We start from the raw sequence: 21,600 nt of genomic DNA, 5'->3' as shown, positions 1-21,600 counted from the left end.
TAATTAATAAAGAATAAATGTTCCGAATATTTTATAAAAAATTCTACCTAACGCCCAATGACTACAATCGTTCTTCTGATATATAAAAGAATTTTCTGCTAAAAGTAGTCAAAATATCATTTTTTTAAAATAATTTTTTCCGGATATTTTATGAAACGCATTTTTACTCTAAAATTTTATAAAATCGCATTTCTAACTCATCCTACACTTCATTTTCACGCTAAAACATCACACATTTTTTTCTCACTTTGACATCAATCAGAAGGATTTTATCAAATGGAATGTAGTATGAAAGCGTTTTAAAAACTGCTTCGCCATATCACGTGATTAAAATATATTTTTAGTCTAACTGGGCCGTGTAACTTATTGGGAAGTTGTTGTTTTTTCTCCCTTTTTTTTTAGAATGTTTAATATGTTTCGGATGCTCCGTCGGAGTTGAGGATAATCTACATACTATTTCGAAACTCCCTCAGGACGATTTAGGATGGCAGCGGGTATGGTATGAACCCTCGACTATCAAGACAATGGAACTCCTACAAGCATATAACCATAGACATAAATAAATATAGACTGGCCAATTAAAGAGTTTTATGAAACGAAAATTTGTGACTTGCAATTTTGTGTACTTTATTATACAGCATTTATGAGCAGTATAAAAGTGCTTTTTTAATTTTGATACACACCTATATATATTGTATATAAGGAGGCAGTGTAGATTTGTTTAATCTCTAAGAATGAAGATCAAGCAACTTTTCAGAATTCGGAAATCCGAATACAATTGATATACATGTTTTCAAGTTACATGAAGTTACTTCCTTTTTCCAGTCTATATTTATTTATGTCTATGCATATAACGCATGGGCAGACAACTCTGTTGGAACATCCAAATCAGCACAGAGAATTTAATCAATCGTTTAGCGTATGTTATTTATTTAAAATCACATCCTTGTTGTAACCGGTCATTAACTTATTGCACCGTACTGCTGATAGACAACTATACCGCTGTATTCGTAATGTGTCTTAACTAATACAACTTCAAATGACGTGAATAACCTCCTTTTAAACAATACTAAATATAACTAATATAGCTTTTCTTATACTATATAGAAAAAAAAAACTTTCAATAAAATGAAATAAATGGAGTAGACTTTAGTAATAGTATTTCTTTACAAACTCACTAGAAAAAACTCAACCTTTCAGTCTCACGTTCTGGAGTCGTCACCTCTAATTAAGACCAAATGACGACAATGCCGCCTATGTTTTATCATTCACAACCAATCGCTAACCTCTTCCCACCGTCACCATAGAAACACACACACACACACAAACACTCACTCCATAAAAATCTGCAAATGCTCACATAGTACTTTGGAAGTACTCCCCCCCCCTCCTCACCATTATTCTTTTTGCATCTTCAACCATCTTCGTCCTCATATAACTCCATTTGACTGAGGGCTTGAAAGGTTCAAATCAACTCTTGCTAAAGCCCTGGACAGAAACCATGCTTTTTTTTGCGTAGTGCATACAAGTCTACTTACAGGTCAAGAATTTTTTTTTTTTTCCAGAGTCAAAGTTTAGCCTTAGCCATGAGAAATATAAACCATCAAGTTGCCTCTACTGCATTGTGCTATAATAGGTTGCTCAGGCATGGACAGCCTCTACCACGTGTAAGTGTGGTCAGGGTGGCTAATGCGCTCCCAGACTTCGCGGGATTTTTGGGACATTTCCAAGCTCTGATGCAACTTTTCCTTTTCTATATTTTCCAGCTTCACTAAAGCTGCCAGCATGTCAACAGTCCCCTTTTAATTGAAACGACCCGCTTACATTCGCCCTGCCTAACACACTTCTGTCCTGTTGAACACACTTCTGTCCTGCCGAACACACTTCTGTCCTGCCGAACACACTTCTGTCCTGTTGAAACACACTTCTGTCCTTTTGAACACACTTCTGTCCTGTTGAAACACACTTCTGTCCTGTTGAACACACTTCTGTCCTGTTGAAACACACTTCTGTCCTTTTGAACACACTTCTGTCCTGCCGAACACACTTCTGTCCTGTTGAACACACTTCTGTCCTGCCGAACACACTTCTGTCCTGTTGAACGCACTTCTGTCCTGCCGAACACACTTCTGTCCTTTTGAACACACTTCTGTCCTGCCGAACACACTTCTGTCCTGTTGAACACACTTCTGTCCTGTTGAACACACTTCTGTCCTGTTGAACACACTTCTGTCCTGTTGAACACACTTCTGTCCTTTTGAACACACTTCTGTCCTGCCGAACACACTTCTGTCCTTTTGAACACACTTCTGTCCTGTTGAAACACACTTCTGTCCTTTTGAACACACTTCTGTCCTGTTGAAACACACTTCTGTCCTGTTGAACACACTTCTGTCCTGTTGAAACACACTTCTGTCCTTTTGAACACACTTCTGTCCTGCCGAACACACTTCTGTCCTGTTGAACACACTTCTGTCCTGCCGAACACACTTCTGTCCTGTTGAACACACTTCTGTCCTGCCGAACACACTTCTGTCCTTTTGAACACACTTCTGTCCTGCCGAACACACTTCTGTCCTGTTGAACACACTTCTGTCCTGTTGAACACACTTCTGTCCTGTTGAACACACTTCTGTCCTGTTGAACACACTTCTGTCCTTTTGAACACACTTCTGTCCTGCCGAACACACTTCTGTCCTTTTGAACACACTTCTGTCCTGCCGAACACACTTCTGTCCTGTTGAACACACTTCTGTCCTGTTGAACACACTTCTGTCCTGTTGAACACACTTCTGTCCTGCCGAACACACTTCTGTCCTGTTGAACACACTTCTGTCCTGTTGAAACACACTTCTGTCCTGCCGAACACACTTCTGTCCTGCCGAACACACTTCTGTCCTGTTGAACACACTTCTGTCCTGTTGAACACACTTCTGTCCTGTTGAACACACTTCTGCCCTGCCGAACACACTTCTGTCCTGTTGAACACACTTCTGTCCTGCCGAACACACTTCTGTCCTGTTGAACACACTTCTGTCCTGTTGAACACACTTCTGTCCTGTTGAACACACTTCTGTCCTGCCGAACACACTTCTGTCCTGCCGAACACACTTCTGTCCTGTTGAACACACTTCTGTCCTGTTGAACACACTTCTGTCCTGTTGAACACACTTCTGTCCTGTTGAAACACATCTGTCTCCCCCCCCCTTTTTTTTCCCGCCCATCAAAATACTGTAATTTTAGTATCTGTTTTAACTAATTGGCAAGGCCCACTTTATAACACTACCCATTTCGGCCACTTTATAACACTACCCATTTCAAACATATTTTTGTAAGATAAATTGATTATTAATATCACTTTATTTTGTTTACCAAACTCACACTCAGACTATGCGCCTTTGAAAATAGTCATACATACAATAGTATTATTCTTCGTCTTTTCAACTTTCTATAAAAATATTTAGAAGTCTCTTTGATGATTTCTATCAACATATACTTTGAGTGTAAAAAAATCATTTTAGCATCGAGTTTTTAAATTCCGTTTCAAATTTTATGTAGGTAGAATTATTATAATATAATAGTGAAAAAAGTGGTAGTCCTACCTACCAAAAAAAATGAAAAAAAAAAAAAAAAAAAAACTTTTTGCAGTATTAGAGAATTGAACTTCTGACCCTAAAATTTAATGGATTTTGCTTTACCGTCTGTACGTATTAAGGGTTATTGTTATAATAGGAAATTATGCACGAAAGTTAAAAAAAAAACATTGGTCAGCTCAGCTAGATAAAAAGGCGGGTTTTAATATTTTCAGAAAGAATATCAGAAACTATGAACTACAGATTATCAACAACTACAACCATAAAGCGTTATTTTTAAATGTGCAACAGTAAATGTGACGTTAACATTAACTGCAATGAAATTCAATGGAAATGTAATGTACACCTCCCAATACTGATCAAGTAAAAAGTTGGAGCGTCTCTTTAAAAGTATAGTTTTGTAAAACCAAATGAGAATAGACTTATACCTAATAGACATATATTATTTCAAACAATCGATACATTTTAATACCACCGCGTGTGGTTATATATGGCGCATTGCATATAAGACAAATATTATCCAATATCAGCCTACGTTGAAGCTTCATTAAAAGGTTTGCATGAATAGCTCAGTGACTCCTATTGTCTGTTTTCTTTAGGAGCGGGGACTTTATAAAAGAGAACAAAAAATGTCACATGGCGGGAATTGTAAAGAGTTGAATAATTAAAATAGACAAGTATTAACAAGTAATAGTAACAATGTATATATATATATATGTACATCTGCTTCACTCCCCTCCCCAAGTAGCGGCACTAGTGGATGTAAAGTGGGGCAACCGCGAGCCTGAGGGGGGCCCCGCGATGTCACTTCAGGGTTGAAAACCAGACCAGTACTCATAAACTACTGTTGCTCAATATTACTGGGCATCTATAAGATACAGGCATTATTAGTTTAAAAGTTTAATCAATTAAAGAATAAATTTACGCACCGTCTGCTAATGAACAGTTAAGTTTTGATTACATTACGCATAGTACTCTACACAGTCTAGCTGTAAGTTTCTAATGGCTATGCGTATTCCCCCCTATAAAATAAACTTTTTAGGGCTTCTAGTTTTATAGTATAAGATATAGTGTTGGCTTTCACTTTTTCTTTACCCAGTTTAGTTTCAGAGAATTCTAATTTGTAAAATGTATCAATCATACTTATAAATTCTGGCTAATCTCGATAATCCACGTAAGCTAATTTTAATCATTCGGTTTTGATAGAGTCAATGGCTTTGTCCGATGGCTTTGAATCTCTTCTGGTGCTGATACTTTGAGGGTTGGGGGTGAATGTTGTTACAATAAGTAGATTAATAACAAAATATTTTTTTTATTTGTTTAGCGTAATATCATTAGTAAAAGCACTAAACATATAGACACTTTAGAACAGAATAATGAAAAGTAAAGCAGCTATAATACATAACTCACTGAACCTTAACTTACAAATAGAAAATAAAATGCTCAGAAAGACACAAGGATAAAAGCAGATTACTTATTCTATACCCTAGAACAAATTCGTACAAGTGCTCCTTCCGTAGAGCCATTAGCAGAGTTTAAGTCATTGATTAACATGCATGAATTGATGGACACATGAAATGCGCAGGACGTAATTATCTTCTTTTTATTTCTAAGTAACGTCTGTAATATATAAGATACGACATATAAAAAAAAAATAAAACTATTTTTACCACTTGTAATTATTTACCTCTGTTTCATGCGTCTTATCAAATAGGACCCAATCTGGACAAGTTTGAAAAATGGAGAAAGAGAAAAAATGATTTTATGCGTGGGTTTGAGAGTAATTTGATTTTAAAAGAATAAAAAAAAAAAAAGAACGACCTGAATTCGAAATCGTGGCTTGCGCCTCCTCGGACCGACGTGCTAATAACTCTGCTAGTGAGGTACTTATGATTACAGAAGATTGTATAGCTATATATTTTCTTTCATTTAAGAGTGGTGACCTATAGAGGGAACTTTTCAGCTTATACCACAACTTCAGTCAAGTACAATGTTTTCCCTTATTTGATATACCAATGAAAATAAATGATTACCTGTAGTTAATTAATAATTTGTTAATTTTTTAAATAAGTGTTGTCATGTAAAAGAAATAATTGAGCAAAATTTCAGCTTGATTCAGGATTGGGTGTCGGAGAAATAATGAGTACAAAACTTTTGGCGAGACAGGCAGACAGAGTGATTTGATGTAAGCTTTGTAAAGACGTTTATTTATAAGTGATTAATTTTGTTCAGTACGTCTGTTAGTCTGTTGAGGGAGTGACTGCATCTATCTCTCCCTCCCTCGTACCGACCACCCTCTTTCATTTGTTATTTACTAACGATTCGAATTGGAGTTTAGAGTACGTGTGGCATACTATACAAAGAAGTTCCAATATCAATAAATAGCTTATACAATAATAAATATTTGACAAATTTTGTTCACAAACAATAAATTCTGCATAAAAATTGAAACTCCCCACGCAACAAAAGGTAAGGGTGGGGAAGGCAGTAGATGAAACCGCCCTTATCCTCACCCAAACGAATCGGCTGACATACCAGAAAGGAACGATATAATTTAAAAATTATATTAAACCCCCATATTGGAGATTTGTTTTAAGATAAAGTTGTTGTTCCATATGCGAATACCTACAAGTGCCTCCTATCTTAGTGCTAGAACAGCATGATACTTCTTGCATGAATGAACCAGCCCATTCACTGACTTAACAGAGTTTCACACTTCAACTAACATGCACGACTAGATTAACAGATAATACGCGGGGGGGGGCGTTCAAACCTTATTATTTTATGAGTAATTATCAGTACATTTTTATAAAGTGCATATTTTGAATTTCTTCGTTATCAAGCAGTGCTACAAATATGGAGATATAAAAGGGTGAACAAAAAGAAGAGCTTGTGTTATAACCCAAACTCACAGGCCTTATCAGACAGCCAAAGGGCAAAGAATATTCAAGCTATGATTTTGCTTTGATTGTTCAAATTTTTAAATTTTAAAGAATCTATTTTTAACTAAAAATAAAATGAATAACTTACTATCGATGCCAAGCTTTTTAAACCATTTATCAAGAATACTGTATGTCTCTCGTCCTACCGTATGTTTTACACATTTTTTTTGCCTTGTTTTTAATTTTTAAAAAATGAGCCTATTGTCGCTTATGAGATTTCTGCATAAAATACATTTATTCATTTTTTTTTGTTAAAAGAAAACAATATCTTTTAAATATCTTTTCATTTTTCTTTAAAAAATAAACGTTACAGGTGAGACTCAAAAACACAAAGCTAATAGCAGCTTTTTACCTTACAAAGGCTGTTAAAATAAAAGATTAATTGAGATTATTTTACAAACACTATTAGATTTATATATTAATTTAACTAAGATTTTTTTTTCTCGGGTGGGGTAGGAATAAAGTAAAGTTCCTTTTCAGATCTTTAGATCTGTTGGATAGATGATGTAAAGATCATCCCGGCTTGAGGTTAGCTGTGTTAGATAAACGCGTAAAGAGAGCGCGAAAAACTTCTCCAAAATGTCATATTACAGTAAGTAAGATATAGCATAGTACTTAATACTTGGGAAAGGAAAATTCTTAGGAAAATCTATGGTGCCATACAGGATGAAACAGGGTGGAGGACACCCACTAACCATGAGATATATCAACTGTATGAAAACCCACCAATAGTGACGGAAATAAAAAAGAACAGACTACGTTGGGCAGGTTACCTTGAAAGAATGTCAGGTCACAGAGGAGCGAAAATCGTATACAGGCAAAAACCAAAAGGCAGGCGACCCAATGGTAGACCCCGAATGCGATGGATAGATGATGTGGAAGCAGATCTGAAGCAGCTTGGGGTCAGGGCATGGAGACGAAAGGTACAGGAGAGATCTGAATGGAAGGGTGTGTTAAAGCAGGCCAGAGCCCTCAATGGGCTGTAGCGCCACTGGGATGGATGGATAGAAGATATAGCATAACAAGATGTGCTATGCCAAAGAATCTGTTAATAAAAATAAATAGTAAGAAAATGGGTACTACTGATTCACTTCAATTTTTTTATACAATTTCTTAAATTTAAAGTTATTTTCCTTATTCGATAACAAAGAAAATAATTAATTATTAATAATAAATTAAACAATTAAGTATATTTGTTTATTGATTTATGTCTTTTTGGGCACAGTAAATAATTGTTTAAAATATCAACTTGATTGGAGAATGCCTGAGGGAGAAATAGCGTTATTATTATTTAATGGGACTAAACCCTACAAATGAAGCCATATCTCTGGTCATTAAAGTATTAGATTCACTTGTTACTTTTAAACAAAATAATGAATTACCAGCAAATAATTGTCTCATTGGTTACTTTTTTTTTATTGATTCATATCTTGTCTATGTCAATGAATAATTGTGCGAAGTTTCAGCTTGATCCGAAAATGGGTGTGGGAGAAATAACGTGTACACACTTTTTACCAGACAGACAGAGTGAGTTGATATAAGCTTTGAAAAAAAAAGTCTTATTTGTTAGAAAGTCTTTCATACGTGGTTATTTTTAAGAGTCTACATTTCACATTCCGCATGGCTGAAAATTGGATCTAAACTAGATATGATCTGCTCTGAATGTCTCTATTGTATTATGTTAAACGTTGTTATTAGCTGCACAAGAGAGTCCTTGAAATCACAACAAATGTCCAATAAGGATTAATAAGGAGGTCTAAGTCCTACGACAGTCCTAGTCTTAATTACTACACGTTGATATTTTTAAATTTTAATCTCAGGACCAAAAGAATAGATAGAAGTAGACTGAAAATTCGAGCTGTTTAGAGTCGCTAGAAGGAGTGACAATAGATCGTCTGAAAAGCCTAGCAGCAGTGTGGGCTTGCATGAGATAAACTAGCTTTGATTGAAGCATAACAGAAGGAGGATTGTACCAAGACTTTCTGGGATGAGTTTGAGTGCAGTGGATGACCATAAACGTTCTAAGTGTCCTGTTCAGCTCATATGTGCCCCACCGCCTTGTGCTCGTGATCAAGTTTCTGTCCATTTAAAGCTTACTAAAGAGACATACTACGTCTGACAGCCACAATACAGATTTTGAGATATTGCTTTCTTTTCTTGATCTGTAATATCTTCGCTAGAACAGCGGGCACTTGTCTAGCAGTTTTTCTACTGCTACAAGGTAAATGTTATAATACACTAATAGATGCTAAATGTCGTACGTGCATCAAAAACTTCAAGCTCGTGTAGCGTATAAAAAGGTAACTTGTGAGATAAGGCTTTAAATCTTTTTTCTAGCGCGTTTTAAAATCATCAACAGAGTTGACATCACGCCGAAAATTTTAAAGTTCTGTTAATATCAAGCTCCAAACACCATAATCCATGATCTCAACTTATCAAATTTTCCTATTTTCTAAAAACCACCATGCATATACCAATAAGTCTTCATAATAGCATAGAAGGTCTGATTACTTTCTATATGTCTGTGCAAAATAAATTAAAATAAAACCAACAAAAAAAAAAGTTTTAAAGACAATTTGTGTAAAATCACAAACTCAAAATTGGCCCCCGAATCGGTCCACCCAGGCAGGTAAAAAAACAGATTTTAATATATTTTTAGGAAGGAAATCAAAATAAAATATAGTAGTTAGTATGACAGAACTTAAATAACTTAGCAATACAAGTGTAAAAAAAAATTGATAAAAAATCTAAAACCGTTTCCATAAATGTGTTAAAATATGGTACAAGGAGGTCTCCACTACAAAATAGCCTCTCGTGTTTGTTACTATTAATAGTGAATAGTTGTAAAAGTGGTGTATTTTTATTTTAAAAAAAATCTGCTTGCATATATAATTTTTAAAATTAGATGGTTCACTTTCGGAAAAGAAAAAAGTAGCCATTGCATCAGAACTTTGAATGATCTAAAATATCATATGTTCGATTTTCATTTTCTCTTCTAGTTTCTGAGATCTTAACGGGATGGACGGACGGACAGATAGTCCACCCAAAACTAATATCGTCTTTTCCCCTTTTGGGGGACGCTAAAAACAAAACAAAACAAACAAACAAAAAACAACAACAACAAAAAAGAACAAAACAACAAGATAATACTTTCTAAGTTTATAGAGGATATCGTTTTACTTTGAAATTCAGACCAATACTCTCGAAGGACAAGGTGACTTTCTCTTTTGCTTACGAATTATGGACTCTGAAGAGCGTAATAGAGAGTATGTTACTAGCCGAGGAATCAACGTGCTACAGAACAGAATAATGTCAATTACTATCACAAATGAAGAAATCCGAAACGGGTACACAATGGCCCCACAAAAACACTAGAAACCATAGTGGAAACACGCAGTCTTGTTAAAGACAGAGAGGAATGGAAAAAGACGAGGGATGGATATTGTGTTGGTTTAATAGACTAAGAAACAGTTCATGTAAAGGTCATGACAGTTCCATTTCTTCTCCCTTGTTATAGGTTTATATTCTAGAGGCAGTAGAATACACGACTTTCTTGTTTAAAGGGATAAACACTTGATAATATTATGTCATTCATCCAGTTATTTAAGGGTGTAACGCTAAATGCAATGTTAAAATATGTACAGGTATGTGTTCAATACACATAGACTGAAAATCAATGTGCATATAATGTAAATTAGACTTCTTTATCCCGTTTAAATAAAAAAAAAATTTCTTTGAATATTAAATCACTAGTCTATATACATTAGTTTGTACATTATGTATTTTAGCAATCATAAGCATTATTAAAGAACTGTTTTATAACTGCATTACAAAAGACGCGTTTCTTATGTTCATAGACAGATTGTATCTTAATGATCAGTCCATGTTCTTTAAATAGTAGGGTTTGAAATTATGAATCTCACATTGACAGATATTATTAGATCTCATGCAGAGTTGAAACTTCTCAATGGTTCTCATTGTGACGGGCCTCGTGTAAGAGATGTATGAGCGGCTTGTTTGGTGTCTAGGGGATGATTATTTTTGAATTGCCACACACTGGTCCATCTGAGATAAATCGGGAGCAGACACGCAACGAGACAAAACAATGGAGAAAGATACAAAGTTGTAAAATTAAAGAATATTTATTTACATAAATGTACAAGGTAGAATAAAATAGGGGAGGGAATTTGCATCTATCTCGTTAGCAATATTGTATCATCATACTAAGCACTTAATTAGAGAGTATGTCACTTTCGTCCTCTGCACTTAGCTGGTTGTCCTACTGATGTAGCAGCTGGATGTGATCCTGGCGGGAGGTCCTGCAGCTGGAGGTTGCGCTCTAGCGGGTAGAGGGCGCTGGTGATTCAGTTCTTGTGGAGTCTCAATCCAAAGTTCTGATATCTGTAGTGGGCACAGTAGGGCGGGTGGCCGGCTACCGTGGGCACAAGTGTACTGTGGGCAGAGCTGATCTGCCGCAGGCAGCGTCGTTAGTAGGATACGTCCAGTGAGTTGCGGAGATTTGGCGAACCTATGACGTCTTGCAAAAACACGTGGTCTATAGGAACGTCTTGCCTAATAGGTTGACAAATGGACTGTCAAATAGGCAGGCAAATAGAGCCGAGAGCGCCAAATAGTATAGACAAATAGGCAGGAAGGCCAATAGGCAATAGAGTAGCGTCAAGTGGGCAGATGACACTGGATAGTAGAACCAAGTGAATAGGAAGATCCAAATAAATAGGCAAGTGATCAAAAAGGCAGTGGGCAGGTGATACTGAATAGGCAAATAGACGATACTCAAGAGGCAGACACCTGAGTGAGGCTGCGGATAAATAAAGACAAGTTAGGACATGTCTCTCATGCATCTTTTCGTTGCCCTCGACTGAGGTGCATTCGTCAGATTGGTAAAGTTGCTCTTGAGTACAGTTGGGAGATGATGACAAATGGGATATGGAAAAATAGAGGGCTGATAATAGCAATATAAAATGTACATAGTAAGGGAGATAATAATCTTAATTAAACAGCATAAGTTGGAAGAGAAGGGTGGGGGTAAGAAATGGACGGTGGTCAGCGACCATGACGGTTTGTTTACAAAAGGCCGTCGGCCATAAACAATGGAGCGAATTTGAATGGAGAGAGCGTCCGTTCACATGGCGCGACTCTCGTTGAAGTAAAATAACTAAAGGGGAGATAATTCATATATCCTTTCTAAGCGCAGTATTAGTGCACTAGTAAAATTGTCAAGGCGGTCAGCCGAGATAAAGGGAATAAAATAAGATGTACAAATATATACAAGGTTGCATTAACGATCAATTGAGCGACGTAGCAATAATATTGTGAATATAGATTAATGCAATACATAAATATATACATATGTCATGTTTATGTTTGCTACTTACGACAGTGAGAAATACTCAATGCACTAATTAAATAAAGGAAATAATAAAATCCACATGACAGTATGCAGTGAGAAATATACGCAAAGTAATTAAGATGGAACTATAATTAAGTTCAGCTTACCACCAGGTACTCCTCTAAGAGTGAGAATATATGATTAGTCCAGACTCAATGTCGACGAGAAAGAGAAGTGAAAGAGTGTATCCGTCCCGCCTTATTCTACCTTATAAAGGTCCGGATGAGATGGGCGGAAACAGGGACTGCGATAGACTAAGGATTATCTCTCACGTGGGTAAAGTCCGACGAAAGTTGCACCTTGGAATTGTCAAGAGGCGTGTTGACACGAGTAATCTCTTTGATCAGAGACGTGGGAAAGTGGTGGAAGAAAGAATGAAGTGTACTTCATCCCAGGTGGTGTCAACCGTTAAGGGGAGATAAGGGAAAAGTCGTGGCCTAGTTGTCACCAAGGTGGTGGGCTCAGTCCTGCGAGACGACAAAAAGGTGGGTGTTCGGGGATGAAATGGGGCTAAAAGTAAGAAATAATTAAATTAAAATAAATAAATAATAATAGATAATAATTAATGCTGTGATAAAATCGAGTGACAACCAAGCTTTCGACTTGTGACACTCATAATTATTTTAGTAAGCCTCATCTTCTTATCTTATTGTATTTATTATGGACCTTACTTCAGAAAAGAAGATAATTATGTCCTACGCATTTGATGTGTCAAACTTATTTAACGTGTTGATCAATGACTTAAGCTCTGTTAAGTCATTGGTTTTCCTGGCTGATTCAGGCAACCCATTTTATTCTCTAATGGCACTAGTGAAGAAGGAGCACTTGTACGAATTCGTTCTAGCGTATAGAATAAGAAAAATGCCTCTATCTTTGTGTCTTTCTAGGTATTTTTTACGTTTTGTATTTTCTATTTTTAAATTATGGTTTAGTGTTTTATGCATAATAGTTAATTTACTTTTTAAAGGCTCCTGTAAGGTAAATAGACGCTATTAGTTTTGTTTGCCTGTCTGTTTGTCCGTCCGTCCCGTTTAGATCTAGAATCTAAACTAGAAAAAAAATATACGAAATTCGACATCATTTTATTTTTTTCAAAGTTCTGATGCAACGGCTACTTTTTGTCTTTTCTGAAAGCGAAAAATTTAATTTTTTAAATCTACTATGCAAGCTGTTTTTTCATAAAAAATTTACACCATTGTTCAACTATTCAGTACTAATAGTAACAAACACGGGAGACTATTTGGTAAAGGAAATTACTATACACGATATTTTTAACACATTTATGCAAACGGTTTTAGAATTTTTGTAAAAAAATGTTTTGTTTACGAGTGTATTGCTAACTAAAGTAAGTTCTGTAATACTAAGTACTACATGTCTTTTTTTAACAGAAGAAATCTGTTTAATATGCACATAAGTGGAAAATAATTGAAAACTACCATCAATAAGTAGATTTGTCAACCTCTTTTCTCCATGACAGTATTCCCTCATAAATAATCATTATACTTATAGTGTTACTCTAATCATATCTGCTTTATTTTGTATTTGTTCAAGTTTCTTTATGTTTTCTTGAGTTGAGGGATCTCAAACATTTGATGCCTTTTCTAAAATTCTCCAAAATAAAGTTAACAAATAGCATTTTAGTCTTATGTTCTTGTTTGATTATGTAAAAATTGCAAATAAAATCCCTTTATAAATTTTTATCTTAAAAAAATGGGAAAAAAACCCAACTCATCTGTCTTTAGAGAAAACACAATATTACGTACATTGAATTCACCAAAAAGATTTTTTTTTTTCAAAACTTGTATTAACTCACTCTCTCCAAAAGTGTGCCTCCCACAACCACTTGTCATTATGAGAAATACACAATTAAATAAAGCCATTGTTTTTCTAATACATGCCTAACGGCTGTCTGTGTCGGCTCTATTGAAGTTGTTGTGAACGGATGTGGCGAGGTGGGGGAGGAGCTAGCTTGGGCATGTTTGGGGTGGTTATTTGCATACGGGCGGAATGACTCTGGACCAGAAGAATGTTTTTTTGGACATCCCGATGGTCTAGAGGTTAAATTCGCTTATTTCGTTATTGCTAGGCGGTGTTGTCGATTCTAGGGTCACTGGTTCGAGCCTTGGTCGGCGCAGTCAGTTATTTTCGTCGCATTTAATAATACAATAATACACTACTTTCTCTCATTTAAAAACTTGGTCCCTGTCACAAACTAATTTTAGAACCACTGTGACACAAAGTGAATTAGTAGTGATTTAGTGGTCATGTAACTACTTCGTGCCAATGCACGAGGGTCAGTAATTGACCACGGGGTGATTTCAGTCAGTTGATGAGTAAGGAGCTTATATGTGTGTTTTAAGAGTACTCCTTTGGACTCTAATGTACTAATGTTTCTTGATGGCTGAGATTGTCAATTATAAATATTTCGTCTGCTGATGGAGAGTCTGTTCTGAGTATGAGAAAGTTTCTGACAAGGCCAGAAGAGGCCTTAAAGACGTCTCTCTCCAATAGAGGCATCACATAAGGGAAGAGAGAAGTTACAATCTCTGGTGCTGCTGTTCAATTATGTTTAATATGTATGCACAACCACTCTCGTATGAAGTTGATAACTAGTTGAAAACTAGCATGGAAAAGACATGAATCAATAAAAAAAAAAGTAATCAATTAGTGAATGAATTAATGGGAACTATATTTTTATACCAACAAAAGAAAATAAGCATGTAGCATTTACGGATATGGCTAAATATATAAGGCCTAGTCCTCTTACATAACTGTAATTATTATTTCTCCCACACCAATTCTCGGCTGAACTTGTAATGTAAAACAATAATTTATTGTGTCTAACAAAACATGGATTATTTGGAAATTAACTAAGTAGTGAATTAATTATTGGTAACTATTTTGTATACTTAAAAAGAGAAATAACTTTTTCATTATTAATAGGTAGGCCTATTGTTGTAAGTGCGAAGTTGCTTCCCCTGGATATGTTTATCTTTAAAAAAAAAATGTTTGTATATTTTGCTTGTTTATGGATTGGTCTATGCATGAACAGAAGAACAGATCCTCTTTCTTTACTTGTGGCATTACGACCAAGTAAACCATTGATATATTCAAGTGCATGTCTCTCATTGACCAGCCGTATTATATCAGCACACAAAATGCATGTTTAACGTGTTTTAAGAGACTTCTGTAGTAAAATATATTACTAATTTCTTCTTCATTGGCCTTACATTTTTTTTGTCTTCTTTGAAATCAGTTACTTTATTATTGAGATGGTATTGGTTAATACAATTGAATGTTCGCAGTTTTGCTCTAATGGTATCAAGGGCTGTTATTATACAAATACTTGAATGAACCAATTTATAGCGCGCCCAGGACAAAGACACGCACACATGCTCTAGGCCTTGAATTCTAGTATCGCTTTTACTTATTCGCTCCGACTACAACAAAAAAAGTTAGTCCCACGTACAATTTCACTTTTTCTTTGGTTTTTCGATTCAATCTATATTATATTATGACAGTGACCCCCCTCCCACCTCTCACACACAAAACAGCTGTCACGCTATTCAGACCATTGACCCTATCGTATACATTTTTCAGCAATTAAATGGTGTATTTCCTTTTTTTGCAACTTTTAATCTAAAGCAAGAAATGCTCGTTAATAGACATCGTAACAGTTCTTTGGATAATCAGTTGTAGGCCTAGTGAAAAAAACATCAACAAGTGAATGACACATTTCCGTTCCCCAAACCACATTTATTTTGGTATTGAGACTGTTAGACCCTTTTCAATTTAGCGAAATGACAATAGTTGTAAATCTTTTTGTGCAATTTTGATTGTTCATTTTCTTTTTAGTAATCATTGTTGGAAGAAAAGTGGAAAAGAAATATATACAAGAATTCTTATTTTAAGACTACATCTTTTTATACCTTATGTATACCATGCGGCCTTTTGGACAAATACCGTAAATGAAATGCAAAGGTTTAATAGCTTGAACGTTTTTGCGAATAGCGGTAGTCAGGTTGCGATTTTGTCGAAACCTTGTCTTAGTAAGTGCCTTAGAGCCAGTGTACGAAATTTCATGCGATTGGAGATCTCTTGATCTATCATTCAGTGGAACATTTTTTTTTTAAAATACATTCTTTGTTTTAAATAATCAATAAAATGTTTTCTGGTGCAGTAGAATACAAAATATGAAAGAATCTTTACTTCTCAAATAGAAGTTATTATGTAACAATAATCAATATGGTAAAGAGAGAATAATAGTGTAACTCTTAGAGGTTCTACATTGATTGGTTCCATAAGAGAAAGGGTAGCGGTTTATGTTTACATGAAGTCTTATAGGAGACATTTTTGTAATGAGAAAAAAAAGTGTTTAGGAAACGATTCCACATCTGAAGATGTGCTTTTATGCACCATTTTTTTTTAAGTCATTGTACATGGGGATTGTAATGGAAAGTCTCAGATGTGCTTCGAGAGCAGTTCTTCCCAAGTTAATTCAGAAGCGCCCTCGATCGCTTAAGGTTTCTAGGAAAGTGTCTCTACTTATTATAAGGCATTTAATTGTGAATATTAAAGTTATTAAAGATGCCTTGCTTCTCTTGAAATTGTTGTGCTTCTTGATATCGCGTATGTCGTCCTTAGTTAGTACAGAACAACAGATATTAAAACAGATATTCAAATTCACCAATTAAAATCTTGATCAGCAGACGATATTTTTATTTTACCATAGAATAAAATAACAGTTCACTGGCTGTTCCAGCCGTCAATGAGATCACGTGAACTAATTCATATAATTATACAACATAATCCAAATAGAATTTCATTAAACACTCGGATATCAAACACCCTCAACTTAAAGATATAAGACACTTCTGTGTTCTTCAAATACATGGCGCCTACTGCATTCTGAACATGTGGTCAACTCCCAAAACGAGAATTTTTTTTTACCCACAATGCAACTGTGGCCCCTTGATTCTCGCGTGAAACATCATGAGCATTTATATACCGTGAGCTTTTAGCTTCCCAACTAATACATGTCACAACAGCTACTAAATAATGATGTGACAGAACGCTTTTTGTTCTACAGTGGAGACCTTGGGGAGTGAAATAGAACAGATAATTAAAGACCTATAATTAGAACACAAAAATCTAATTTTCTTCACATATATTTAACATGCAAAATATAAACAACGCTTTAAAAAGAAACAAAGCTTAAATAAAGGGAAAGAATTTCGTCATTAAAATATATATAAATAATGTACAAGTTATTTCTCTTATTCGATATTTAACAAAATAAATAATTATTGAGTTCCGGGGTATTTTTAAATCTTGTTTTCGATTCAATAAATAATTGTTTAAGGTATCAACTTGATCGGAGGATATGTGAGGAAGAAACAGCGTTAAAAATTATTTAAGGGGACTAAACCCAACAAAAATAGCATTACACGTGAATACTGAAGGAATAGTTTCCATTGTACAAGTAATTAATTGATCATTTTGTTTACTTCTTCATTTCTTTTTTTTTTTTTGTCTATGCAAGGTTTCAACTTGATCCGAGAATGGGTTTGGGAGAAATTAGGGCCTACGTGTAAACCCTTTTTAACGCACAGACAGACAAACAAACATACAGACAGTGTAAGTTGATATAAGCTTCCTAAAAGTAATATGCTTTGAAATCAAATTAACGTAGACACTCTTCACCAAGTTTAATCTTTTCTTTTTTTCTGAAAATATTTAGGTTTTGCAGTCTTTTAACTTTACCTACCCATCACTTATTCTGTTGGATCGTTGGGGCATCACGCAAGATTTTTCGACCGTCTTTCTCCATTCCTCTCTGTCTTTCGCCTTAGAACCTCTTTTATGTTGTCTTCCCATCGCTTCCTCTGTCTGCCTCTTTTTCTTTTTCCTGTTACTGTTCCCTGAAAGAAGGTTCTTGCAAGCCTCATTGTATTCAGGATTTACGTTTGTTATGTAATTCTTGTTGTCTCACTAAGATTGTGATGTATGATATGTTTAACATTGTCTGTCATAAATAACGCCCCACCCCTTTTTTATATGTTTCTGTAGCAACACAGTATAAACAAAAAAAAAGCCTTGTCTAGTTTTTACTAGTTGTATCTTCTCTTTAGGCTATTATTTACAAATTAAAATAACAAAACAACTTATTTCTAATTTTGCAGTGACTATATCAATATCAAGGATGTATTTTAGGTTGATATGTAGATCTATATACTTCATAAATCTTAAAAGAAAAAATAACTTCCTACATCATTATATCTTATCTCAACTAGGATAAACTTCGAGCAGCAGAGGATTAATTGGCAACACTTGTAACTCATAGGTCTAAATTTTTTTTTATTGCATGGGTGTACATAGGAATGTGGTTGTTGATAGTTTGTAGTATATTAAAAATAAAAAAGTAAAGTTCCCCTTTCAGACCTTGTGGTCTATAGGGCAGATGATGTAAAGGTCATCTGCTTCTGTGGCCTACGGTTAACAAGGGTGTCATGGGGCCAGCACAAAGACCAACCGCCTTTACCTTTCCCCAACAAATGTCAAGTACCCATTAGAGCTGGGTGGACTCGCCCGAAGATCCGAAATTAAAAATCCCAGTCTTCACCAGGATTCGAACTCCGGTCTCCGGTTCGGAAGCCAAGCGCTTAACCGCTCAGCCACCGCGCCTCCTTTGTAGTTTATTGCTTATAATATATTTGCTGGTAATATTGAAACCTGCCTTTTTGATGAGTGGACCCCTTCGGCGGCCAATACAAAGTGTCTTTATAAACCTTTTTTTTCTTTTGTCTTGTAGTTTCTCGATATCTTTGGTCTATCAGACCATGAGATCATAAAAATACACAGTCAGATAAAAGCAGTAGCCAATACAAAACCCAAAAGAAAAATCTTACTCTGGAATAAATGTAACCTAACACAACTACACCAAGCTGCATTAAACTTTCAACAAACATTCTTATTAGAAAAGACATTAACCAACCAGTCGATGACCTCTGGAATTTCATTAAAAACCATCTTAAAAGCATTATAGAAAATAATATACCAACTAGATACACATGAAACAAAATAAATAAATACTGGTTTAATAATAGACTAAAGAAGCTTTGTAAACAGAAGGAAAACCTATATAGAAAATTTAAAGAAACTAATGCAGAAAGAGTTTACAAAAAGTATATAAAAATTAAACACTTAACCCAAAAAGTAAGCAGACAGCTGCAGAGTGAATACATAAACAATGTACGGTACGTGACGTTTTGGCGCCGCCGTTTTGGCGCCGCCGTTTTGGCCCCTGCCGTTTTGGCGACGGGACGTTTTGGCGCGAGCCGTTTTGGCGCGAGCCGTTTTGGCGACGGGACGTTTTGGCGCGAGATTTCATTTGACGATAATTTAATAATCACGTAGCTTTTATAACAATGTTTATTTCACTCTACCATAATATTGTATGTATAGTATGAATTCTAACACCGTTCAGCGAATTGTTTTGTTTTTTTTAATTATAAAGGTTTTCCCTTTCCATGAATATAGGCCTATAATAAGTCAGATTCCTGAATGGTAATGACATGCTATATGTGAGTTCTGCTAATCGCACTGGATGACATTTTTGGATTTCTTTCCAAAAGATTTTTTTTATTTGACATTAGTGTAATTTACGAACTAGCTAAGTGTCACACTTAAATATAACAAAAACCATGTTAACATCTAAAGCTCTATTACGCTGAATGACGACAATAACTCCACACATAGTAAAGATCAAGACATGGAATGTGGTCAGTACAAACTCTAACGTGAATAGATATATTTTGAGAAATTGGGAAGGGGTGATTTGGGTGACACATCTCGCATTGACGTAGGTAGAGTTAACCAAATGAAGACAAGACCAGCACCGAGCACTGGTCGTTGGCGTCACGAGTCTGGCAATCACCTCCTTGGGAATGGTCATTACATGTGACACCTATCCCGCCCCCCCCCCTCTTCTGCTCACATTTCACTCCATGTATATACTCTTTCCTCCACCCCTCCCCTCTCTCACGCGATTTCGGTTTTTAATTTTAAAGTAATATCTTTAAAAACTTTTTTGAAAAATAAAAGTGTGCCTCTTCATAAGCACACATACACAAGCCAAAATGTTTAAGAAAATGATGTGAAAAACAAACACACATTTACATTTAGTACGTGAAAAATATGTCTTAACACAAACACTCATGCAAAACATAGATATGAATAATTCTTTTAAAAGAAATAATACAATAAACGTGCATAATGTATTTCGCGCCAAAACGTCCCGTCGCCAAAACGGCTCGCGCCAAAACGACCTTCGCGCCAAAACGGCATGGCCAAAACGGCGGCGCCAAAACGGCGGCGCAAAAACGTCCTGCTTCAAACAATGTAATATCTAAAGATAACAACAAAAACCTATGGTCATACATTAAGTCTAAGAAAATGAACATAACATAATACATAATGATAATGAAACTATAGCAAACATCCTAAACAAATTCTTTGCATCAGCATTCTCAGCCCCAGGAGACAAAGACATATTACTGAATTTGAACCAAGTAAACAACATAGAAGATATAATAGTACAAGAAAATGGAATTCAAAAACTATTAGCCAACACCAAACCAAATAAAGCTTCTGAACCTAATGGTATTCCAGCTAGATTGCTCAAAGAACTAAGCAATGAGCTAGCTCCAGTGTTCAAAATACTCTTTCAGGCTTCACTTAACCAGGGCAGAGTACCAAAGGAATGGAAAGAAGCTAATGTCACCCCCCTATTTAAAAAAGGAGAAAAATCTGACCCAGGAAACTACAGACCAGTATCACTTACCAGCATCACATGTAAAATCCTAGAACACATAATATGTAGCAACATCATAAACCACTTAGACAAACATAATATCCTCACACCATACCAACATGGCTTTAGGAAATATAGATCATGTGAAACACAACTAATAGGACTAATTGATGATTTTTCAAAAGGTTTAGATAATAGTGAACAAATAGATGCTATCTTACTAGATTTTTCTAAGGCTTTTGACAAAGTTCACCACCATAGTTTGCTTAAAAAATTAAAATATTTCGGCATTAATGGTCCACTGCATCAGTGGATTAAAGATTTTCTGATAGGGAGAGAACAAAGTGTAATAATAAATGGCTCTAAATCAACACCGATAACAGTAAACTTAGGTGTACCCCAAGGAACAGTCTTGGGTCCACTACTATTTTTAATTTACATAAATGATTTACCAAATTGCATTACTTCAGGAACAAAAGTCAGATTATTTGCAGACGATTGCATAATATATAGAACAATAAAAAAAACCACAAGACACAGATATTTTACAAAGAGAATTAGATGAATTACAGAAATGGGAATCAAATTGGAGCATGTCTTTCCACCCAGAAAAATGTCAGTTATTAAGAGTAACAAAAAAACTAAAACAAATTAATTCCACTTATCTTATTCATGGCAAACCAGTAACACAGACTAAAAACGCAAAATACCTAGGTGTTATAATAAATGAAAAACTGTCATGGAATCCACATATTGATGAAACTACAAAAAAATCAAACAAAGCATTAGGATTTATTAAAAGAAATTTCTATAAATCAAATAAGAACATAAAACTAAAATGTT

At 35.3% G+C, this 21,600-nt stretch overlaps 1 protein-coding gene across 1 annotated transcript in view; it reads right to left on the bottom strand.

The window, feature by feature from the left end:
- LOC106076126 (multiple epidermal growth factor-like domains protein 10) overlaps positions 1 to 21,600 on the bottom strand; it is a 219,373-nt gene that overhangs the window by 135,877 nt on the left and 61,896 nt on the right. The gene's annotated exons all lie outside the window — the stretch shown is intronic.

The sequence above is a fragment of the Biomphalaria glabrata genome, chromosome 5 (genome assembly GCF_947242115.1).
Source record: "Biomphalaria glabrata chromosome 5, xgBioGlab47.1, whole genome shotgun sequence".
Taxonomy (NCBI): domain Eukaryota; kingdom Metazoa; phylum Mollusca; class Gastropoda; family Planorbidae; genus Biomphalaria; species Biomphalaria glabrata.
This window is presented reverse-complemented; position numbering and strand designations above follow the sequence as displayed.